This window comes from Chiloscyllium plagiosum, chromosome 37 (genome assembly GCF_004010195.1).
Source record: "Chiloscyllium plagiosum isolate BGI_BamShark_2017 chromosome 37, ASM401019v2, whole genome shotgun sequence".
NCBI lineage: Eukaryota > Metazoa > Chordata > Chondrichthyes > Orectolobiformes > Hemiscylliidae > Chiloscyllium > Chiloscyllium plagiosum.
In genome coordinates, this window is record NC_057746.1 from 16524224 (window position 1) to 16551217 (window position 26994).

A 26994-nucleotide genomic window follows, 5' to 3' on the forward strand; every position below is an offset into this window, starting at 1 on the left:
CTTAGAACTATATTGCAGTTATATCAGTGATGCTGGATCAAAATCATGGAACTTCTTCCCTGACAGCATTTGAGTAATTATAGGAAACAGATGAAAGCAGTTGAAGAAAGCATCTCACCAACACCATCTCAAAGGCAACTGGGGATGGGTAACATATGGCCATCCATGGAAAATGAAAGCATTGCAAGCACATCTCATGGTATTTGAGAATATATTGTAGGTCAGAGGGTAAGAATCTCTGATCCTGACTGAATTATTCAGTGAAACATGTTGAAAATATGAATTGGCTTAATGGTTGTCTTAAAATGCACACATACAAAATCAAAACATGATTTTGGAACTTTATGGCACCATTTAGTGAAAAATTTGCTTTCTGTCATAGGTTCCTACATGATTAAAGTTGAGCTGCCAAGATGTTATGACTTTGAATTGCATTCATTTTATGTAAAGGTATTGAGTTAATGAAGTGAACACTGAACTCAGTCTGCTGCATTCATATTAAAGTGAGAGCAGCTCTAAATGCTGATAAAGAATAGAAATTGATTTGGTGAACCAATTTTGCATACTGGCATCCGCTTGGCCTTGTAACTATTAATTTTCTGTCATTTGGGAGAGCCGTCTGTTGTTAAGAAGAGTGTTGTCTTCATTCAAATGTGTTGTTTTCCTTTGAAATAATGAGTAGCATTTTAACAATTGAAACAGAAGTGAGAGAAACATTAACAGAAGGTGCATATGCTAGACTGCATTTGCTTTGTATTTTTTGGAAAAAGAACTTGAACTGTATACTTTACAGCTGGCATCCATCAATAAACAATAAAAAATTGAAAACTACTTCTTAGAATAAGCATATTATCCAATGTTTAAATTTTAGACAACTTTGACTCCTAGACCACTTATACATAATCTTCAAATAATCCATCCACACATCTTTTATGACAGGCATAATAAGTTTATTGGATATTATTGGAAGATACTTCCAACATTATACATAACTAATGTCTATTTTAATCATGATATGGAACAATAAACACATAAATTACATACATTTATGGATTATCTAATGAAAATCTTCTTCAAGCAAAAGCATTATGTGTTCATGCTGTTCTGCTTGTCACTTTTAAAAAATCCTATTGCACCATTATTCTTGTCCAAAAGGTTCAAAGATTTTCTTGAGGGCTTTATTGCGCAGTGCATAACAAGTTGGGTTAACAGTACTGTTGTCAGTATCTAATAATTCAGAGAGTGCTGGGACATAGAGTGAACAGAAAATGTTAATGGCCATTATGACTTGATATGGTATCCAGGTGATGATAAATGCTACGAGGAGAGCCAGGATGGTTCTAGTTACTTTTGTCTCTTTGCAGCTACCTTCTTCTTGGTTGGCTTCTTGGCCATTTTAGCAATTTTATAGAACATTTTCACCTCTCCGTTGTTCCATGCTTACAGTTGACATCTGCAAATATTCCGACTGCGGTTCCATAGTTGCTCTTTTTTTGAGACTTCATAACTGTCTGAATATACCCTAACTTTGTGATGTCCAGCCAAAATGGGCATTGCGTACAAGAACGTTTTGTGTTCTCTTGAATCACATTTTTATTATGTTGTCCTTCATTGGACTAGAAGTAAGGCACTTCTAGTTTGAGATAATCCTTTTTTGTCCTCCTTCATTAGTCTTGCTGGTGTGAGATATGAGCATGTACAATATCACCATGACAACAATAGGGAGATAGAAGGAATTTATAATAATGCCAAGAGTGGCAGCTGGATTTGAGAAGATCTGTATGTAACACTCACTTTCAGTAACTGTCCGCCTCCCTATGATGAACTGTGAAAAAAGAATAACAGGAGCCCACAGGATAAATGGTAGCACCCAAGCAAATATCATTACTGCTATCTTAGGTGTTCTCTTTGTGAGTAGGTAAGGGACATTGATACAGAAAGTAACAAACAAAACTGATGATGAGGAGGTTCATAACTGAGGGATAAATTATGGCATTATCTATAATAGCCAAAAATTATAAATCACTGGACCTATAGCATATGGTTTTTAAAAAATGGTGTTTAGATTCACAGAGAATGCAGCAACAATCAAATTGGAACAAGCTAAGCTGAAAATAAATTACTTTTTAATCATTTGTAAATATCTGTTCACTTTGATAGAAACTATGACTACAATGTTTCCAAAAATGGTCAGCAAACTTAATGATCTTGTCACAATCCTAGTGAACAACACTTCAATTGTTGTGCAAGAATTCCCCCTATGACTACCAACCAAGGCTGTTTTGTTACTGGGGTGATTCCTTCTTCCCTGTTGAGTTGGTTGCCATTTCCCTCTGATAGGCAATTGTCAACTATCTAAGTATAGAAAGGAAAGCATTACCTTAGAGGCTTCAGATGAGTTGAAGCTAAATGTCAACTTGTCACTAATTGAAGTTCCAGTGAGCTGAAGGCCACCTGGAGCCCAAGCTCTTATAAACTTCAAAACCATAAACAGTGAGGATTCAGTTTTTGGTAGACACACAGACCATTTACTGCAAAACCAATTATGAATTAATAACTAAGTATGGGTCAAACTGAATGAAGATATTGATGAGTGACATTGATATTTGGTTTAGGTTTCATAGATAAGATGTGCTGAGGTGAATTAGCTTGGTGCTTTGCAAATATTATGTTCCTTTATTATTAGAATAGCTTGACCTCTTTTCTTCCTTAAAGTTTAGAAATCAAGAATGCAAACTCTTTCGTCATTTATATAAATGATTTGGATGTGAGCTTATGAGGTATGGTTAATAAATTTGCAGATGACACCAAAATTGGAGGTCATAGAGTCATAAAGTCATAGAGATGCACAGCACAGAAACAGACCCTTTAGTCCAACTCGTCCATGCCGACCAGATATCCCAACCCAATCTAGTCCCACCTGCCAGCACCCGACATATCCCTCCAAACCCTTCCTATTCATGTACCCATCCAGATGCCTTTTAAATGTTGCAATTTTACTAGCCTCCACCACTTCCTCTGGCAGCTCATTCTGTACATGTACCACCCTCTGAGTGAAAAGTTTGCCCTTTTAGTCTCTTTTATATCTTTCCCCTCTCACCCTAAACCTATGCCCTCTAGTTCTGGACTCCCCCACCCCAGGGAAAAGACCTTGTCTATTTATCCATGTTGCTCATGATTTTACAAACCTCTATAAAGTCACCCCTCAGCCTCTGACCTCCAGGGAAAACAGCCCTAGTATATTCAACATCTCACAATAGCTCAAATCCTCCAACTCTGGCAACACTGAAGAAGGTTACCTCAGATTACAATGGGATTTTGATCAGATGAGGCAATGTGCTGAGGCGTGGCAGATGAAGTTTAATTTCGATAAATGTGAGGTGCTGCATTTTGGGAAAGCAAACCTTAGAAGGACTTATTCCATTAATGGTAAGGTCCTAGGGAGTGTTGCTCAACAAAGAGACCTCTAGTTCTGGACTACCCCACCCCAGGGAAAACACCTTGTCTATTTACCCTATCCAAGCCTCTCATGATTTTATAAACCTTTATAAAGTCACCCCTCAGCCTCCAATGCTTCAGGTTCATAGCTCCTTGAAAGTAAAGTCGCAGGTAGATAGGATAGTGAAGCAGGCGATTGGTATGCTTTCCTTTGTTGGTCAGAGTATTGAGTACAGGAGTTGGGAGGACATGTTGCAGCTGTACAGAACATTGGTTAGGCCACTTCTGGAATATTATCGGAAGGATGCTGTGAAACTTGAAAGGGATCAGAAAAGATTTATAAGGATGTTGCCAAGGTTGGAGGATTTGAGCTATAGGGAGAGGTTGAATTGGCTAGGGCTGTTTTCCCTGAAGCATTGGAGGCTGAGGGGTGACTTTATAAAGGTTTATAAAATCATGAGAGGCTTGGATAGGGTAAATAGACAAGGTGTTTTCCCTGGGGTGGGGTAGTCCAGAACTATAAGACGTTGGTTTTGGGTTGAGAGGGAAAGATATAACAGAGACCTAAGGGGCAACTTTTTCGCGCAGAGTGTGGCGTGTGTGAAGAATGAGCTGCCAGAGGAAGTGGTGGATGTTGGTACAACTGCAACAGTTAAAAGACATCTGGATGGGTATATGAATAGGAAGGGTTTGGACGGATACGGACCGGGTCCTGGCAGGTGGGACTAGATTGGGTTAGGCTATCTGGTCGGCGTGGACGAGTTGGACTGAAGGGTCTGTTACTGTGCTGTACATTTCTATGACTCTATGACTTAAATTATGAAAAGCCAGATTGCCCAAACAATAAGAGTAAGTGCATTACCTTTCTCAAACCCTCATAGAAATGGCAAGCACGCAATGAACCAAGAGCATTGGGGTTAATCAGACATGCATGGCATTTTGGGAGAGGATACAAGAGTGTAGATGTGGTGAAATATTCTGTATAAAGTTCTTTCAATTTTGTCCCTTTGGCAAAATCCCAGTCAAGACTGGGGCTTTGCTTTCATAGAGGTTAACTGATGTATATGTAGAAAAATCACAATGCTGTGGAGAAATAGCAGGGAAATTGAATCAATTGTACAGCACTTCAGACAACTGATTCAGACCTAATCGACCAACTAGTGTCTTCTGTCCTGTAACTTTCTAAGATTTCTCTGAAGCTTTTCTTTTCTTTTTCCAAACCATAGAGTTCTAGATTTCAATGCAAATGAATATAGCTGAAACTCCAATACTATGCCCCTTGTGTACTGGACCACAACCATGTAACAAGACTTCACTGCATCTAATCTTCATTTCGGCCGGAAACGGATGAGAAGTGCCAGGTACAAACAATCAAGAATCAAATGACTGCTGCTAAATCCAAATGATAATTTGACAAATTGTGTGATTTCAACAAACTTTGCCTTAGCAGAATTGGCAGAAATTCACCCAGCTCATGAGTGCCAGGAAGCTATTTTGGGACTGAACCTTCACCACGAATGTTTCAAGTAGTGGTAAATACAGAAAATTGGCTGTCGATCAACTGGAAGTGGCAGCCAATTCAGACAGTTAAGCGTTATTTTTACCAAGGTGCTGGCATTCTGCCAGTTGCAAAACTGATATCTGCCCCACGCCAGATCATTGACTGTAAGGAAATAACTTCCTCACCGCTTCTTGAGGGGACTGAGACTTCAGAGCTACTTCAGACATCAGAAGATTTTAGCCCTCTGATCATTAGAAGCTGCTGACTTCACTCTCACAACAATCAAAAGTGTATTCTATATCTGCCATCTTTATGATGGCACATTAAAATGGAACCGCAGCAGCAAAATCCTTTCAACGCACCAACAGCCAATTCTCTCTCTGTCACTCTCTGTCTCTCACAGACCTACCACCTTAATTTATTAATCAGACTGTCCCTCTGAATGCTCAGCAATACTTCACTCCCAGACAGCAGGCCGACACCTTGCTCACAGGAGCTGGCAGTGAGGCAAGTCTGTCCACATATGCCTTCATTAATTTACTGGGTGCTTTCCATCGACTTGGGCAGCAGTCCATTATTCACTCTTGTGTTCTTGTCAAGCAAAATATCCCCCTGACTTGCAGCCTTCTGTTGTTCTGGGAAGATCGCACTATATAATTTACAGCACAGAAACAAGCTACATGGCACAATGAGATTTTAATCAGTATTTCTAATTTGTTCAAAAAGTACACAATCTGTAGGCAGTTAATGCAAACAGTCGATAAGTGTAATGTTTTATAAATTCCAACTTTGCAAATAGAACCAGTCTGACTCAAGATTGGGATACAGATAGACTCTAACCTCACAACTTTAATGCATTTTCTAAGCTGACATGTCACCTTTTTTCATATAACCACAAGTTATCTTGAAAATGTGATTTGACAGAAGTTCTGGGATTTGCATATCAATGAACTGAAACTTGCAACCCATTCTAAAAGATGAAAGACTTAACAGCAATCTGAGTTTGTTCAATATATCACTATCAGTTGCATGCATGACACTGTGATTTTTTTTTGCTAAATATTCTGTGTCTTATCATTCTGCTCCGGAGCTACCAGTTGAAGGAAGAGTGCTTCAAAAGCTAGTACTTCCAAATAAATGTGTTGGACTATAACCTGGTGTTGTGTGATTTCTAACTTTATTTCCAAAGATTGCACTTACGTTCAAACTTCAATGATTTTAGACAACTTGCTACAAACTTAAAAGCAGTTGCCAATCCATTTCCACAATGTTTGTTGTAAATCTGTGTAAGTTATGCCATCACATTATGACTGGATATTTGTAATTTCTCAAACATCAGCAACAGTCCAGAAATTGCAATCAGCTCATTTTAAAAAAAAGTGATAATATAATTAAGTTAGGACGACAATATGTAAGGGAACAAATAAACCTGAAGTAATTGTTGGGAATATAAGAAAACTTGAAGAAAACAGAGAGAACAAAAGAAGACAAAGGACTCAAATGCACTCAAAAAACAACAGTTTTGGAAGCGGTTGTGGAGAGACAAACATCAAGTATCAAATTTGGTGTCACTTTTTCAGTCCTGATGAAGAGTAATATCAGACTCACAATTTTATCAATGTTTATCTCTCCACCAATACTGTAAGACCTGCTGAGTCTGTACAACATTCTCTTATGTTTGTTTCAGATCTCCGAGCATCTTCAATATCTTGTTTTTATTACAGATGTGACAGCCTCAAAGTAAATTTTGCAGCATTTAAAAATAACACTATCTTCATGTCACATTGCTTCTTTCATCAATGACCTTATGTCTCATGATTCCCAATTGGTAATTGTCTTCAGATCCCTCAGCAATTTGTATATGCTGGTCAATCCTCCCCTCTATCATCCCTTCTTGAAAAATAATGCTAAACTTTCCAATCTATCAAATTAACTGAAGTTCCTCATTTCTGGAAACAATCACATGCTTCTTTTCTGCACACTTGCTAAGGCCATTACATCTGCCCTAAATTATGGTGCCAAGCAGACTCTAATGTGTCATCCAAGTTCAATGTAACCTCTTACTTAACTACACTCTGCCCTTTTTAATAAAACTGAAGAATTTGTGTGCTTTATTAACCACTTTCTAATATTTATTGAATTGGGTACATATGCAGCAAAGTCCAATTTGTTATGCAACACCAATAGACTTGCATCTTGTGCCTTATGCTGTCTTCCAAAACCAGCATAATTTTCCAACTCTCATGAAATTTCAACAGCCACTTTTTGCCCAATTCATCAACATATTTATGTTTCTGGGATGCTCTGCATTATACTCTTCATTGCTCACAATTCTTCTTGCATTCTTTTTATTCCATGAGTTATAACTTTGATCATAAATCTATTGTAGCAATCTTCATTACATACCCTTTGAAAATCTTTGTGCACCATATAAACAGCATGACCCTTATCAATGCTCTCAACAAGATCTTAAAAACAAGTTCAGCAAGATGTTGAACAATCTGATAATCTGACTCGTTTTAACTTCAGACACCTTTAAAAACAAAGCTGTGAAATTTGCAAATTTCCAGTCATTATGCACCACCTGTGATGCGAAGTCATGCTGCAATATTGCAGTCAATGCTCAACTATTACCATATGTTAGCAAATTACTGTGCAGACAGTTTGGCCAATGCAAGCTCCTAATAGATGCCAAACTCTTTAACTATTGAAATACCAACAACTGGTTTACATCTCCTTAACTGGTAAAGAGAAATGATCACTTTGTGTACAAACAATTGAGTGGATAGCTTTTATAATTTTTTTTTGTTCCTAATTATTTGTTTTTCCTGTTACCTACTATTATTTTATTATTTAATGTTGATAGAATTCTTGAGAACCTCCTTTTTATGATCGCCACAAGCCACTTTTCAAACTGTCACTTTAGCAACATTCCCCAAACCAGTTTTGTAGACACAGCCAGTACATTTGGGGTGGCACGGTGGCTCAGTAGTTTGTAATGTTGCCTCACAGCACCAGGGACCTGGGTTCCATTCCTGTCTCAGCTGACTGTCTGTGTGGAGTTTGCACATTCCCCCCATGTCTGTGTGGATTTCCTCCTACAATCTAAAGATGTGCAGGTTAGTGAATTGACCAAGCTAAATTGCCCATAGTGTTCAGGGATGTGTAGGTTAAGTGCATTAGTCAGGGATAAATGTAGACTAACAGGGAACAGGTTTGGGTGGGATGCTCTTTGAAGGATCGGCATGGACTGGTTGGGCTGAAGGTAAAAACAATGACTGCAGATGCTGGAAACCAGATTCTGGATTAGTGGTGCTGGAAGAGCACAGCAGTTCAGGCAGCATCCAAGGAGCTACGAAATCGACGGTTTGGGCAAAAGCCCTTCATCAGGAATAAAGGCAGTGAGCCTGAAGCGTGGAGAGATAAGCTAGAGGAGGGTGGAGGTGGGGAGAAAGTAGCATAGAATACAATGGGTGAGTGGGGGAGGGGATGAAGGTGATAGGTCAGGGAGGAGAGGGTGGAGTGGATAGGTGGAAAAGGAGGTAAGCAGGCAGAGTGGGAGGGGGAGTTGAAATGTTGGGCCACGGGGCGGTGTGGTTGATTGGTGTGAGTGTTCGGAGATGTTCCCGAAAGCGCTCTGCTAGGAGGCGCCCAGTCTCCCCAATGTAGAGGAGACTGCATCGGGAGCAACGGATACAATAAATGATATTAGTGGATGTGCAAGTAAAACTTTGATGGATGTGGAAGGCTCCTTTAGGGCCTGACCTATCACCTTCATCCCCTCCCCCACTCACCCATTGTACTCTATGCTACTTTCTCCCCACCCCCACTCTCCTCTAGCTTATCTCTCCACGCTTCAGGCTCACTGCCTTTATTCCTGATGAAGGGCTTTTGCCCGAAACGTCGATTTCGAAGCTCCTTGGTTGGGCTGAAGGGCCTGTTGCTTGACAATAAGGTTGGTGCATGCATTGAAACTGCTTCCATCTGCTTTGTCTAGGCATCAAAAATAACAAAACAAAACAAAGAACTGCAGATGCTGGAAATCAGAAGCAAAAACAGAAACTGCCAGAAAAAAAGGAAAAAAAAAACAATCTGCTGATCTGACAGAATCTGGGGAGAGAAAAATGAAGTCGTTTTTTTGGATCCAGTAATTCTTAAACAGAACTATGTTCTGAAGAAGGAGCAATGGACTCAAATGTTAACAAAACCAACAAACTGTCAAACATAGTGTTTTGTTCTCTCCAAATCTCATGTGCTCAGAAAATTGCTCATTGGCATACACAGTATGCAATTGTCAAGAACAAAAGCTCGGTAACTTCCAACTTTGATGTCTACAGCACAATGTTGACATGTGGAAAGACAAAGACATCAGTGAAACAGTCCTTTTGAATGCCAATTTATGTAAAAGTTCAATCAAGTAAGCAAGGCATCTCTGACTCAGACACATGCATGGGATGAAAATGGCTGCAAACACAAAAATATTGGGGATTTAGTGATGCAGTGGTTGTGTCCCTACTTCTGAATTGGAAGACCCAGATTTAAGTCCCATTGACTTCAGAGGTGTGTAATAAAATCACTGAAAATGCTGATTAGAAAATAACTCTACCCAGAGATAATAGGGGGACTCCCGTGATGTCATAGTAATGCACTTACGGCCGCACCAGGAGAACTTCGTTCAAGTTACATCGACCACGCTGTATGCAGTAACATCTCCAAACAATCAGGTTCAAAAATAAATGATGATCGCAAAGTCTTTTGTTGGATTGTGGTAATGTCCTTGCTGATGATCCAGAAGACTTGGTTTCAAGTCCCATACACTGCGCTGTAATACTATGTCTGAACAGGTTGTTTTAAAACATTGGGCCAGCGTTATGCTGTTGAGGGAGGTTAGCCATATAAGGAGACACAAGTGTGCTGAAAGTTCCAAATCAAATAAGCTGTCAAAGAAGGCCTCAACATGAATCATAAAAAAGGGGAATGGGGCACACAATGGAAATGATATCACAAAGCATGGTTGCAATTAGCCACCACAACCAGTTGTGGTTTCCAAAATCCGAAAGCAAATGCCAGCCTTACAAACAATGCATCAGTAGAAATCAATTGCGATAGAGTCACACGTGAAAACCCTATGAGTGGTATTTGAGACAGACTTTATACTTCTCTAGTATGATTGCTCATCCATCAAATGATTTCATACAGCCTTACTATAGCACTGAGGTTACTTAAGATATTTCCATTTTCTTTATTTGTTGGAAGGTTGGCAACCTCAAACGAAAGCTGAATTGTATCCATGACCAGTGACCGGCTGAAAACAGTGACTGCTAATCAATGAAAAAAACCATTAATTTGGTAGCACAAGGAATAGTAGCTTGTAAGGGATCAGATGAAAGTCCACAAAGATTTGGCTGTTTGTTTTATATTCCTGTGTTAAAAAAAGGCGACAGTTGCAGCTGATATTAATTTAGAAAGAAAAACATGTTTACAGGTTTGAAGCACGGATCTGTATGTGAATGCCCTCTTTGCAACTTTAAAGTTAAAAATCACACAACACCAGGTTACAGTCCAAAAGGTTTATTTGGAAGCACTAACTTTGGAAGTATTCGCTCATTCATCAGGTACGGAGCAGCGCTCTGAAAGCTAGTGCTTCCAAATAAACCCGTTGGACTATATCGTGGGTGTTGTGTGATTTTTAACTTTGTCCACCCCAGTCCAACACCAATACCTCCACTTCTTTGCAACTGACTGACATGTTTACGTGTGACAGAGAACATTGAACTTAGTACGTTCAAAACAAGTGCAATCAATTACACGTAAAAGCTATGGTGCTGACGATAAATATACTTTTGGAATATACTTATTATACCCAACTATGAAAGCTGAATGCTAACGTGCTTCTGGAAGTAAGTGAATGTCAGCTCGATGTCTGGAGCTGAGCTGAATGCAGAATGTTCGAAGCAAAACATTTAACTCATTATTACTGATATAACAATCAAGACGTGTTTCTAAAACTCGCTGTCATTATGTATATAAACCACCCCTGTCTTCAGCATACTTAGCACCTTCTCGTGCTAGGATCAAGTCTGGGGAAGGGTTATTGGATTCGAAACGTTAACACTGCTTACTGTCCACAGACATTGCCATTTGCCTTTTTGTTACAGGCTTCCATGGCCCACAGTACTTCGTTTTGCTTTATTTTAAAGAGACGATATTAAATAGATTCTAAGTCAACTGTGATTCAATGTATCACCCACACAGCCACTGTTATGAAATAATTGAACACGTGGACTGGTGAAATTATTGAATACTAATGCAAGTAACACTCTTCAGGAACAGGAATGCAATGGCCTTGTTTGGCCATGCGATGTTGAAGATATGCCAATAATAGGTAAAATGGAAACTGGTGAGTATTTCTAATTACTCTGTTACCAAAGTTGTTTATACAGATGCTGATTTGTGTGTGTTGATTTCAGCGCTAACTGACAGACTGCTCGTGATGATAGAGATTGGAATCATGAAGCAATTCCAAAGGCAAAATAAAGATGGCAATGTATTGTGACGTGCAATCTCCAGAACTACGACAGTTGTCATTCGGATACTAATGGTCAACTGAGGCTAACAGAACATTATCACGGCAGAACCACGTTCTGGAGGTTCTCTGCACTCTAGTCTTGTATTTCAGTTGTCAGGATGATCCACTCTCTGTGAACTCTTACAAGTAATTAGACACATTCTGAGGATGGATTTGGAGCAAATGACATGAGCAAAGAGTTTTTTTTTAAAAATGCCGTAGAGAGCCGATGTCTTATTGCACCCCTGCTTGACCTAACAGCAAAGCTCCAAAAGTTCAAGTTTTGCTGCATCCTCATTGATTTTAACCCCTCCTGTCTTCTGAAATGAAGACTGGACCATTTGAAAGAACTACAAGGAAGTGTATACTAGAAAAAAAAATGTTTTGTTTGTTTTTTTAATGAATAGAGCAACTTATAATTATAAACAGATAACCACAAGATCTCACTGGCTGTCTTGGAGATGACAGAACATTTTATTTCTCTCTTTCCCTCAACTCTGCTTCTGTGCAAGACCCTCACTCTGGTTGTCCATCAGTAACCGCCATGTTTTTGGAGTGCAAAATAAAAACAAAGCAAATGAACTTTCAAAGATGATAGAATGAAAAATTTATAATTCGTCATGAACAAAATGAAGACATAAAATGTCCTTAGAAATTCGAATAGCTATTGGAGGAGGCTGCCAGTCATGTATTCTCCATTGCTATTAGTAAATGCAGAAGTTGATGGGTGAGTGCGGTGCTGCCATGAAAGAGTTAGTTTTTTCCCACACTTCGTGTTGTACAACACTTGCAGAAATTAGTGTCGTTAGCAAGGGCATACGATGTAATCTGGATGTTCAAGCAATGTTTTGCCATCAAATTTAGGATGCCCATCAGCATCAGCATCTTGTCTGTCATTGCTACTGTAGTAACCAGCACAGACTTTGTACAAATCTAATCATTCTAAATTGGGCATCCCTGAGGTGTGTACCATTGCAAGCAGCAGAATTGTGTTCAAGCATGAACTGCAAATTCATGGCCCAGCCTATCTCTAATTCTGTCATTACCATCAAGCCCAAAGACTAACAAGGGTTCAATTAAGAGTCGAAGAGTAACTGCTAGGAGGAATTTCAGTAGATCCATAAATGATACGTCAATCTGACAAACATTAACAACATGGACATACTGGTCAAAGGGATGCCACAATCCACATATTCATAATAAACTCTCACATTCAGTGGCACACAGTCATTAACAGTGGTGAACAACTTAACAACGAACAGGAGACGAATGTGGTAAAGTATCCCAATCCTTAATGATGTCAGGAGTTGGGAATGAACAGATTGGCAGATAGTTGTGGAAATAGGTAAGTGCGAAAGACAAGTTTAAAAAAAACAATTTTGAAGCATTTGCACCCATGATCTGTGAAACATTCAATGCAGATGATCCATTTCAAGTCACCCAGATTCTTCAGTATGACAGATACCAGTTTTGCACAAATTTGGTTTATTCAATGTGATGTAAACAAATATCTGATTGCACAGGACACTGCCAAGGTTTTGGGACTTGAAATAATTTTCACAATAGTATTAAAGACCTGTCCATCAGATAGCCACACACCTTGCTAATTCTCTACAAGACTGGCATTTACTTGACAATGTAAAACTTTACCACACGTTCTGTTCTCTAGCCAGTAGATATTGAGAACAGTGACATCGGGTGGCATCTGGAGAGGAATAACTTGCTGACTGTGGCTAGCTTGTATTCTTCCAGTAACATAAAACTCCATATTGCATTTGAGTTAACTTTTTTGCCCATGCTTTGGCCAAGTCTGCAATAACATCAGGTGAGGAATGCATCCAATTGCCTCCAAAATAATGCTGAGAAAGAGACTTCCATTATGTTGCTGGTAATTGAGGTCAGATTGAGAGGAGAGTATTTGGTCTCATCAGGTTTCTTTTTATTTATAGGATGTGGTCATTATTGTCTGACCAGCATTTATTGCTCATCCCTAGTCACCCTTGAGAGGGTTGGTGGTGAACTGCCTTTTTGTACTGCTGCAGTCCACCTGGTTGATCCACAATTCACTAAGGGAGGATATTTCAGGACTTTGAGTGAGTGCCAGTGAAGGAAATGCAATATATTTCAAGCCCCTATTCTTCCTACCAAGGTACTTGACGTTACACTTTCTCACGTTGTACACTATCTGCCATTGCTTTGCCCACTCCCTTAACCTGTACAAATCCTTTTGCAGCCTCCCATTTCCTCAAAGCTACCTGTCGCTCTACCTATCTTTGTATCATTTGCAAACTCAGGCAGAATGCTGTCAGTCCCTTCATCTAGACTGTTAATGTATAAAGTGAAAATGTGTGGCCCCAATACTAATCCTTGCAGAACACCACTTGTCAACAGCTGCCACCCTGGGAAGGGCCTTTTATCCCAACTCCCTGTTTTCTGTCAGACAGCCAAGCATCTATCCATGCTAGCACATTGCCTCTCACACCATAAGCCCTTATTTCACTCAATAGTCTCCTGTGTGATTCCTTGTCAAAGGCCTTCTTGAAGTCCAGGTAGATAACATCCATTGGTCCAATCTGTTTATTACTGCCTCAAAGAACTTTAGCTGATTTATCTGGCATGACTTATTCTTAATGAAACCATGCTGGCTCTGCCTTATTTTACCACATCCTTCCAAGTATTTAGAAATCTCATCCTTCACAATGGTTTCCAGGATCTTACCCACTACCGAGGTTAGGTTAATTTGTCTGTAATTTTCTGTCTTCTGTCTTTTGCCTTATGCCGTTTTTAAAGAGGGGTATTACGTTAGTGGTTTTCCAGTCCTCTGGGACCCTCCCTGATTCTAGTGATTCCTGAATTCACTATCATTTCAGCAATCTCCCTTAAAACTCTAGGGTGTCGTCCATCTGGTCCAGGTGATTTGTTCACCTTCAGGCAATTCAGTTTTTCTCACACCTCCTTCTTGGTGATGGCCACCATACTCAGCTCTGCCGCCTCACTGTCTCAAATGTTTGGGAAATTACTCATGTCTTCCACTGTGATGACAGATGTAAAGTAATCATTCCATTCTCAGCCATTTCTTTATTCCCCACTACTCTTGTGTCGTTTTCCTGTGGCCCAATGTCCTTTATAAATCTAACAACACTCTTACAGTCTTCCTTTATATTAGTGGCTAGCTTATCTTCATGCTTGATCTTCTTGCTACATGTTTCTTTCTTTTGTTGCCCATTTTTTGGTCTTTGTAAGCTTCCAAATCCTCTGGTTTCCCATAATTCTTTGCTACTTTATGCATTTTCTCTTTTGCTTTTATGCTATTCTTGACATCCCGAGTCAGCCACGGTTGCCTCATCTACCCTATACCATACATCTTTTTTCTTCAGGATGAATCACTGCTCTGTCTCCTGAAACACTCTTGCCATTACTGATCCACTGTCTTTCCCGCTAGGCTCCTCTCTCAATCGATTCTGCCCAGCTCCTCCCTCATGCTTCTGTAGTTGCCTTTATTCAGCTCACATAGTGCTAACTCTGGTTCTATTTTCTCTCTCTCGAATTGTTGAGTAAATTTGATTATGTTATGATCACCGCTTCTGAAGGGTTCCTTCATGTTAAACTTTCTTATCAAATCTGCCTTATGGCACAACATTAAACCTATTATTGGCTGTAACAGAGTGGACTCCCTCACAAGCTGCTTCAAAAAGCCTTTTTAAAGGCATTCCACACATTCCTTTTCTTGCAAACCACTACAAACCTGATTTTCCCAGTCTACCTGTATATTTAAATCCCCCCCGATCACTTAAGTTTGCATTTCCTATGCAGAGGAACCTAGATTATCCAAAAACCAATTATCCAAATGCTGCCGACAACAGAGCTGTACAATCCAGTTACCGTCTCGAAATGACGGACCTCCTGTCCTCTTGCTCTCTCCCCAAACATGTTCCCTGGAGTTTTACACAGGGGTGAACCCTAAACCCCCCTTCTCTCCAACATTGTCCTTTACAGGGCAGAGGTGGAACCTGTCAAAAAGTTGTGTGTGTGTGTGGTATTTGGAGACTTACCATAGTAAGGCAGCATGAGTCTTACTATTGAGGTTGGGGGTGCAGACAGGGGTCGGATGGTGCATGAGGATGGATGGAGGTGCGGGGTTGTGGCTGCGGGTTTGAAGGCAGATGGGGCGCTGTGTTGGATGGTGCCGGGGTGGGCGGGACAGTGGGGGTGGGAGCAGATGAGTTTGGGGCGGGGTGGGAGCGGACGTGGGCGGTTTTGAATGGGGTTGGGTGTAGACAGGGGGCCGGGGTCTCGTATACAGTGTGCTTCTGCTTAGTCTCCTGATCAGGGAGCAGACTTCACAGAGAACTCCAAGCTCCAGAGGAAATCAATTAATCGAATAATCAATTATCCAAACAAAATAGAGTCCGCCCATCTCTTTTGGATAACCGAGGTTCCTCTGTATAACTTTTCTTTTTTCTGGTTTATGTTGTGCATCAGCTCTCGACTACTTTTGGAGGCCTATACGTGACTCCAACTTTTTTTTTACCTTTGCTATTCCTCAATTCTACCCATACAGATTCTACACCATCTAATCCCAATTCCTTTCTTACTAACGATTTAATTCCATCTCTTACTGATAGGGCAACACCACCCCCACTGCCCACCTGCCTATCCTTTTGTTAGGATGCACATCCCTGAATATTCAGCTCCCAATCCCTATCCCCTTGCAACCATATCTCCATGATGCCCGCCATGTCTTATCTGCCAATTTCGATCTGCACCACAAGCTCATTTATCTTATTCCTTATAACACATGAATTCAGATATAACAACTTCAGTCCTATATTAACCATCCCTCTATATCATTGTCATTCGTTTGTCCAGTGCACTTGAAGTTTGATTGCTAACCCTTTCCAGATACTCTGTCCTATTTGCATCTGTGCTGGAGATTTTAATAACCTCTCCTGAGTTCTGCACCCTTGCCTCCTCTTTTCATTCTAGTTTTCTAATTTCCCCAATAAGTGAGCCCCATACTCCATATAGTTAACAGCCCTGTCTACAACCCTTGTTGTGCAATTCACTAGCACTCTAGTCCCAGCACGGTTCAGATGAAGACTGTCCCATCAGTTCAGGTCCTTTCTTCCCAAGTACTGATGTCAATGTCTTACGAATTCAAACCCATTTCTCCCATACCAATTTTTGAGCCAAGCATTTACCTGCTTAAACTTATTGACCCTGTGCCAATTAGCTCGTGGCTGAGATAACAATCCAGAGATTATTACCTTTTTGGTTCTGCTTTTTAATTTAGCGTTGAGCTGTTCATACTCCCTTAGGAGAATCTCTTCCCTACTTTTAACTAATCATTGCAGAATTTTTTTGCAAGGTTTGTGAAGGTTTGTAGCTCAGGTTGAGGTTTGGGGTGTAGGTTTGCTCACTGAGCTGTATGTTTGATATCCAGACGTTTCATTACCTGGCTAGGTAACATCATCAGTGGTGACCTCCAAGTGAAGCGAAGCTGTTGTCTCTTGCTTTCTATTTATATATTTTGTCCTGGATGGGGTCCCTGGGACTGGGCATTCCATGCAAGGACTGCCACAAACACTACGTAGGACAAACAGGAAGAAAGTTAGCCACCAGGATATACGAACACCAGCTAGCCACAAAAAGACACGACCCTCTCTCCCTCGCAGCCCTCGCAGCCCTACATACGGAGGAAAAAAAACACCATTTCGACTGGGACAACATATCTATCCTGGGACAGGCTAAGCAAAGACCTGCCAGAGAATTTCCAGAGGCGTGGCACTCCAAACACAACGCCATAAACAAACACATAGATCTAGATACCATCTATCAACCCCTCAGAAAACGAACAGGAAATGACATCACCACAACCCCAGGAACCCCATCCAGGACAATCATATATATAGAAAGCAGGAGACAACAACTTCCCCCTTCACTTGGAGGTGCCACTGATGATGTTACCTAGCCAGGTAATGAAACGTCTGGATATCAAACCTACAGCTCAGCGAGCAAACCTACTCCCTAAATTGTAGACTATGACAAGTGAGTCTTTACCCTCCCACTCCAAGTTCCTCTGCAGCTCAGGTGAGACATCCAGAACCCAGGCACGAGGCAGTCAACACAATCTGCGAGACTCTGGATCCTGTTCACAGAGAACAGTGTCTATGCGCCTAACTAGGTGTCCCCAATTACATCAACATTTCTCTTCTCTCCACCTACTTGAAGCACTGTGCCACGGTGCTGTGGTCAGTCGACTCATCCTCCCCGCAGTCCCCATTCCCAGTAATGACATGCCACAAAACGCGAATGACCGAAAAGTGTACCAGAGTTTACCTCCAGGATTCCTCAGGTACAGAACTCTGGATAACAACACTGCACAAGGATCGACGTTTGGACACGTCCAGAGACAAACATTGTTGTTTAGAATCGGCGCTAATTTCCATCATTTTTTCGGGTAATAGCCAATTTGGGTTCTGAGGCTTAATTTGCTTAATGGAAGGCCTCATTATCATTGCTACATGCAATAATGTTTTTAAAAATGCTTTCAGATTCGGTTGCCTGCGAGACTTTCTAATGCGTATGTCAATTAATGGTAACTTGTAGTGATTTAATCAGAACCGTTCCTTCAGGCATGCACATGAAACAATTTTTGCAACAACCATGTTGACATTGATGTCATGAGATTAATTTTAAATTCCATTCTTTATTGAATTCAAGTGTCATAATCTGTCATAATGGGATTCAAAAGCATAGCACTGTGATTGAAAGTTCCTTTTGCAATTCCCGATAAAGACATTCATTCCAAAGGAATTTAGGCTTGACCTTCCGAACAAGATCCATTTTCTGGAAGTGTGAAGAGGAAGATAAGCTCGTGTCTACGTGCAATGCCAAGCAGGTGAGCAGGCTCTGTGAATTGATTTTCTGAATTCCGATTAATCCATCCCAATATGCAATTGATTTAGTTCACATCTTGTCGTCATGATCTGCCATATGACTCATTTTATAATGCCCCCATTTTCTTTAATTAAGTTCAGCCACGGAGCGTGCGATACAAAGTCTCAGTGTGCTGCTCACGTTCTCTGGGAGCTCAAACTCAATGGAAGTCTGTCCCCTTACACATGAAGCACTGAAAGGTGCAAAAACTATTTTCTGTAATGCAGCACATATTCAATTCTGTCTTACAACTTACACAAATTGTTCGCCAGTGTAATCTTCAACTAACGGGATTTATTTCTTCATATGTACCATTAATGCTCAGTCAGTTTGTTCAGCCAAGAACATGGCTTTCACTTATGTTCTGCATGCAAAAATATACTTGCAACTCAAACTTGGTAGAATCTTATGCATTATCAGTCTGGAACTTAGCTGGTACCCCAAAGCTTGCTCCTATACACTTTCTTGATTATTAGCCATTCTAAGTCACAGGAAAGCAAATCAGTTTGCCTTTATTACGAATATAGAATTAGAGACTTTTTCATGTTATCTATCTATTTAAATCAGGGGCTAATGAAACATTTACAACAAAATGTAGGGAATCCCTCCAAAGTTCTGTATTCTACATTTCACAATTCTCACTCATTTCACCACTTCATCTCATATATACTTCAGCAAACAGTCTTGCCTTTGATCATTGAATGATCAAGTCGATTGCATGATGTTAAAGATGTTTTTATTCTCTCTGATTCACGTTACATTTCATTCTAATCATCATGTCATGCAATGGGTAGACATATCAAGGTGTGTTAAAGAGAAGCAATGATCATGCATTTGTGTTAGCATTCGAGTCATTGGCTTACAGAAAGCCAACAGTTGAAACAATTTTGTTGTGTAATATATTTAGATTCGTCCTTTTTTAAACAAAGGTTTAAGATTGCAATAAATGTATTTGATTATGAATGACTTCTGTACAGCTAAAGTTGCTGACTGCAAACATGTTATTTGAGCACCTTGTGATTACCAAACGAAAAACAGCAGGCATTTTTATATATTAAACATTTTCTTGTTTATTCACTGACGGGACTGAGACATCACTGCCCAAGCCAGTATTTATTGCTCATCTCCACTTATCCAGAGGGCAGTTAAGAGTCAACCAGATTGCTGTGGGTCATGAGTCACACGTAGGCCAGATTTGGTAAAGAGGGAAGACTTTTTCCCAAAACGACATTAGTGAGACATATGGGCTTTCCTCAACAACTGAAAATGGATTTACGGTCATCGTTAGGCTCTCAGTTCTAGATCCTACTACATTCAAACTACACCAACGGCCATGTTTGGATTTCAATGCGGATGCGTATAATGTTACCTGGATCTCTTAGTTAGCGGTCTAGCAATAATGCCACTAGGCCATTGCCTCCCCCTTCCGCTGAACGCTGAGAGAATTAAGGATTCATTTCAATCCATCTGTTCTAAATGTTGGTGATGTGCAGATAGAAAACAGCACTTCGCAGTTGAACAAATGTGCAGCTAACGCATTCATCAAAGGACTAAAACCGCTTGTAGTTAATACAGATATTTTTTTCATGATGTTCATGTTCCATCACAGAGTTCATCATCGCAGAGTGGCATTTCTAACACCATGGCTTTTGACCTTCGTGGTTAATGGCACAATAAAGTTTTAATGCTGCACTCGCATTACTTTTGATTCTACCTTGGACAATGTTGAAATTCATTTACCTATTTTTGTTTCCAATTTTTGTTTGTCCTGTAAATGTCTGATCGTGCTTCAATCCTCATTTAGCCTCTCGACATTATCTTCATAACACTTTTTACTATAGCCAATGTCTAGAAACTTTTAGAACCCATCAATCTTATACTCTTTATATTATCACCGTTGGGCGAGAGATCCCGAGAACTCGATATCAGTGGCCCGCGATAGAGGAAGCTCAATGCAAGATATTTGTATCACTGTGCACAGAGGACAGCAGACTGACCCAGTGCATCTTTGTTATTCCCTCTTGGTCAGAGGGAACTGACTAAACATTATCTGTATCATTGTTGGCCAAAGTGCGGTCAGAATGCGTGGAAGAGTGAAGCAGATAAGACACATAATATGTAAATTGGAACCATCGGGAAAGCAAAATAAATAAAACTTTCTCAATGACAGTGGATCCGAAGGAGAACAGATATACCCCATAATGGCCTAAATTTATCCGGATGGCAATAGAGTGACTGTAGTCTGTTAACATCACTGGACCTGAGTGAGAACAGACTTACCAATTGCGTCTCTGTCATTGACTCTGGGAGAGAACAGGCTACTGCATTGCAACTACATCACTGTCTTGGGACGATCCAAACAATGGCTGTACAACTGAAAATCCGGGATGGTGTGGGACAGTAAAGAGCTTGCTGAGAAGAATGACAGCAGTTCTTGTATATATTGGCTAAGACATTAAAGAGGATTAAAGTCTGATAACCTGAATTGTTCAATTCCTCTCATCGTAAAATGTATTTTGCAATTTGTAATAAAGGATATTTGACCACATTCTTCCACTGCTCTTTGAACTTAGTTTGAATTATGGCATAAATACAGGTATTTGTGCAGCAACTCAGGAGCTGCAGCATGAAAGCTAATTCTCTAACAAAACGAGGTGCAAATGTAGATACAAAGGACGGAAACCACAATTGAACCCATACTGAATATACAACATGCACTGCCCACAAAAATATAAAGTTTCCCGAGATCGCAAATAATAAAATAATGGATTTAATTCGGTTCTCCTTCTCTGGATCTCTGAAGTTTTCTGTACTGTTGTGAGCCCGAAGTCTACTTCGGGCTTTAGTGGATCCCAAGATATGTCTGACGGTAAAACCATTGAGCAGAAGAATCAGAACAAATGGGAGACACGGAGTTACAATGTTTTGAAGTAACTCGATTACTACCCGCTGCCACGTATCTAAACTATCAATTCTTAAATCACAAAACCAAGGAACGTTCCTAAGTAAATATCGGCCTGTGAATAAAAAATACCACATGCTATTTTTTAGGCAGCTCAATGCAGTCACAGTTCCAAGAACCACAGCCGCAGTTTCTTCGGTGCAGTACTTCGTTTTCAGCCGCTGACAGCAAATCGTCACGAATCGATCAAAGGTGAAAATGACAGTGAACCAAACAGAACAGTCAGTTGCTGCATAAACAAAACATGCGTGGAAATTGCACACAGGGATGGACTGCACAAATTGAAAATGTTTCGAATAAACAATGGGAATCTGCCTCAGCATCAGATCAATGATAAGCACTGCTAGATCTGCGGCTGCCATTGCCAGCAGGTAAGGAGTTACACTTTTGGCGAGGCCACACTTTCCCTGCGACAAGATCCCAATCGTCACTGCATTAACTGTAAAGAAGATAAAATAAACAGGAACATTAATTGTCCGCTGGTTATAACACCATTCGTGAAGTTATAAAAAAAAATGACCAGAAGCTTTTCATCGGAGATTGGATAAAAGTGGTTGTAGTTCTGACGATTTCTTTCTTGCATTTCCAAAATAACGAATGGAAGTTTCATAAGTAATAAAGAACAAAAACAATATACTGCAATTCTGAGGAAGTAACATCGAGCTCAGTGTAGCTGCCTTAGAGTAGGAGAATCATAAAATTTCTCTGTGCATTGTAATTGCATAATGATTTTGAATTAGTTTAAATGAATTTAAAATTAAAATAGATTAATTTTCTACATATCATTGCGAAAGTTCACAACAAGAAATCCATTGATTAAGGTTATATTCCACGGTGAAGGAAATTACATGGAGGAGACTCAATGAAGAGTTCAAAATTATGAAAGAGTAGACGTTATAGATAGAGGGAAACTGTTCCACTTGAAGGAAAAAGATGAGGAAGGTAGGACACACTTTTAATCTAAGTCCAAAAAATGTTGAAAAATACAACCTTTCTCATACATCGAGTGACGGTGTTGAGGAATTCACTATCTCTTTGGTGGAGGCAGGATAAATGAAAATAGTTGAGGATAGATTAGATTGTTATCTGAAACAGAACACTGTTCAGGGGTACATAAAGGGTAAAATACATCACACCAGTTTTTCTAAACATACTGGACATCATTTTGGGTAAGTAACATCACTGATGGGACACCGATATGAGACATCAATGTGAAATCAAGATGCTAACAAATGAGTTGAATTCACAAGAGTTACAACATATTTCTGGACACATTCTGCAAACGTATGTCTTGGAAGAGTGTCAAGTATCTGCATCTTTATCAAGTAGAACAATGTTCAATCTTCAGACAGATGTAGAAACTGTTGAAATGTTGAAAGTAATGATACACAATTGCTTTTGCATGAAATATCAACTGAACATCCCTCCTAAGAATTGATAATTGGGTCTATGAAGTAAAATTACAAGAACAGCAATGGATTGAAATATATTTTATATTATTCAAGAATTCATAGATGCTTGTAGAAGCTTACTAGTAACACCAAGAGTACCAAGGAGAGGATAACAGATCTTTTCTACTTTAAAAAAGTGAAGTATCTCGTCCATTACCCTATAATTCCTTTTCACTTTCTCTGCAACTTTTGACCATTATTGATGCCCGAGTGAGGTCAACTATCACATTGAAACACCTCCTACGCACTGAAGTGAGAATCCCTTTGGTAATTGTGCTAAAATTCTTGGAGAATGACCTTAATTTCTTTCAATGGACAAAAACAGCACTAGACCACGCAATGGATATCAACAGTTGACATCACAATACAATTAAGATAATGTGCATCAACTTACTTAAGTACAAAAACTTCTGAACACTAAAAATTCGGAGAGAGTGAGGAGTGCCAGAGAAGTGGACAATGCATTGAAAGGGGTTTGATGGAAGGACTAGCCAAAATACTAATTTCTGTCTATACTCAGTATAATCACAGGTCCATGGGACCAAACCCTTGACTCAATGGATGGGTGGCCACATTGAAAGATCTTCCCAAGGCTGCCAATTACAAGATCACATGCAGTAAAGAAATTGAATTAAGACAAAACGAGGACTTATAAGGCTGGATGGTTGTCTAACGATAGTGAAACACGAGTAATATGCATTACCAATAACAGATATGAGCGCTTATACTGTATTAAAAGGAAAATGAGGGGACCACTGTCTACAATAAGTTGGTAATAACGATCCATGACATTCAGGGAAGCTCTATTGAAATTGAACTACTCCAAAATATGTTCCATTACTGTGCCTCTTTCCTACCTATCCTTATTGATGCTGTCATACAGCTCAGGGGAGGAAGAAATAAGCCTTGAGTGATCCCATGGATCTCATGGAATCCAGCAGTCTTCACCTACTGATCGATCAACAGAATCAGTTGGGTAGGTGTGCATTCTCCAAATAGAAAATCCTACTGGGGAGCCCAACCAGCAGGTAATTGCTCATTATATATTTCAAAGTAGCTACTGGGTACCTGTTATCTGATTAACAACCTCTAATGATTGCACAGATACAGGCAGATGTCATGACACTGATACATTTTTCAGATTCTGAAATTTGCTCTTTGTCTCACAATCGATTTTACACACCTACCCCTCATAGAACGAAGAAGATTCCAGAAACTGAATGGATCTTTCTTAGAGAGTCTTCCTCATTCCCCAGCACAAAACATTTCCGAACACACTGCCCAGAAAGTACCTCACTAACAATGCCTCCCCCCCATAAAAACAACTAGCACATGTACACAGCAACTTCAGTCTTCCTCAAATTCACTCTCCCAACTGTGTTTCCACCTTGTTGATTTTGGAGAGTTGATGATAGATCAAGAAATTTGCTGTTGAGTCATTGATTCATACAGCATGAAAAGATGCCCTTGTTATTCAACTAGTCCATGTCAGCCATTTTCCCAAACCTCTCCTATTCGTATCCTTATCAAATGTATCCTAAATGTTGTGACTGGATTGGCACCCATCACTTCCTCTGAAAATTCATTCCACGTTCGAACCAATCTCTGTGTAAAAAAGTTACCCCCCACATCCTTTTAAAATGTTTCTGCTCTAACTTGAGAAATATATCCCCAAGTTTCGAACTCTCCTGCTCTGGCTATTGCTATTTGCTATTGCTACGCACTTGCTATTCACCTCACCTCATTCTTCTACAAATCTTTATAAATTCAGCGCTAAGCTCCAGTGAAAAAAGTCACAGCTAATTTAATCCATTTTTTTTACTCAAACCTTTGATTCTCAGCAACATCCTGCTAAATCTGTTCCGAACGCTCTCCAATTTAATAATAAATTCCTATAGCAGTGCGACTAGAGCTGCACACAGTACTCCAGAATAGCCCTACCAACGTCTTGTGCAACCTCGGCATGATATCCTCACCCGTATACTCAAAGGTCTGAGCAATGAACGCAAGCATGCTGAATGGCTTCTTAACCACTCTGTCTACTATGACACACATTCCAAAAAATTATGTATCTGAACCCTTAGATCTCTCTGTTCTACCACACAACCCAGAGTAGGGAATCCAAGGTTCAATGATTGACAATCTAATAATGTCAAACATTTCTTAGTTGAAGGCGAAAGGCTTCGATGCTTAATTGCCTAGAGGTCTGATCCAAAGGACTATCTTATTCGTTATCTAATGCCATCCCGAGGAATAATTTGAAGTAACAAGTACATATTATTGGGATCCTGATTTGAAAGATGGTGACTTGTGGAGGTGTTGGTGATCTGACCTATACTCCGAAGATCACCAAAGACTGTGTTACCTCCTTTTAAAGGATGTCATACCAGTTAATCAAATAGTTGAAGGGTCGTTGGCAGAACCTTTTTGGGAAAGAGTGCAACAATGCTTGAGAATGCGCATTACGATTTACATCTGTCATGTTTGATCATCATCGTCTCCGCTTTCAAAAGTTCCACCACTTGAATAAGAAAAAGGATAAGAATAAAGAAAATGGTGCAAATCACTAATCTGATGGAACAAACAAAGGGAAAATTTGCTGAAAAACCTTACTAAATAGTTTCAATTACTACTTCCATGCAGGATCAGTTGCAGCTGATATTGAAATTAAAAGGAAAATATTTTTACAAGGACAAAAAGAGATTTTTATGTCCATGCCTTTTTTGCGAAAACTTATGTTTGTGAATGTTATCATAGAACTGAAAAATTTCAAGCTGATAAGGGGAAAAGAGTTCAATTAAAAGCAATGCAGCTTAAGACAAGTGTTCTTTTGGAATATCATTTGTGCTTACTACTATAACGGCAAACTGTAAAAAGTTAAACTTTTATGTGAATCGAGAGATAAGCAAAGGTAAGACAAATTATGCAGTTGAATTCTGAGTCTTTGAAGCAAAATATTTCAATGAATGTCTGTAATATAGCAGTGAAGATGGGTTTCTGAATCTTAGTTTTATTATGCTTATCACTGAAAATCATCTTCAGCAAAAATAACACCTTTTCCAAGCTGCGATCAGTTCTGTAAAAAGGATTATTGGACTCAAAATGTTAATGCTGCTTTCTTTTCATAGATGCTGCCTGGCCTGCTGAGTTTCTCCTGCAATTTTTGTTTTTGTTTCTGTTTTCTAGGCTCTTTGAGTTGATTTAATTTGAAGAGAAGTTAGTCAATCAATTATCAGTCAATGATGATTCAATGTGTCATCCTCTCATCTTTTTTATGCAAACAAATATCACTTTTAACGATGGAAATTATGCTATGGCTGATGTTATGTTAGAACACATACAAACAGTCCTCTCTTAATGGGAGGAACACCCTCTTAAAGCTCACATTAATTGAGCTCCTTTCAATCCAACAAATGTCTTTATTGTAATTATGTCAATTAAAACTTGTCTCAGTTGTTGACTGCACTGAGCCCTGGAGAGCCTTGAGACCAACACACACATTGCGTAACGTAATATGGAATAATGGGCGGCACGGTGGCACAGTGGTTAGCACTGCTGCCTCACAGCGCCAGAGACCCGGGTTCAATTCTCGCCTCAGGCGACTCTCTGTGTGGAGTTTGCACATTCTGCCCGTGTCTGCGTGGGTTTCCTCCCACAATCCAAAAATGTGCAGGTTAGGTGAATTGGCCATACTAAATTGCCCGTAGTGTTGGGTGAAGGGATAAATGTAGGGGAATGGGTCTGGGTGGGTACGTTTCGGTGGGTCGGTGTGGACTTGTTGGGCAAAAGGGCCTGTTTCCACACTGTAAGTAATCTAATCTAATCTAAATAACAGACTAATTGAGAATATGAAACCAGGAGTCGGCAAAGCTCACAGCTTTTATCTACATTCAATTGAACTCATCTTTGATATTCTTCCATCATGCGAGATGAAATTCTATTCATTTGCAAAGAACAAGGGAAACAAAACAGCATAGAATCAGGCCCATTGACCCTCCAAGCCTGTGCTGACAAATTTTCCCCTTCAGTATTAAAAACGTCTTCACTTACAGGATCTGCATCTCCTTATTCCATTCATATTCATGTATTCATCTGGGTGCTTCCTGAATGTTGCTCTTGTGACTGCTTCCACCAT

At 39.8% G+C, this 26994-nt stretch overlaps 1 pseudogene; it reads right to left on the reverse strand.

Annotated features, from left to right (window-relative positions):
- Positions 1 to 1633: 1633 nt before the first annotated feature.
- Positions 1634 to 26994, reverse strand: LOC122541235 (annotated as a pseudogene).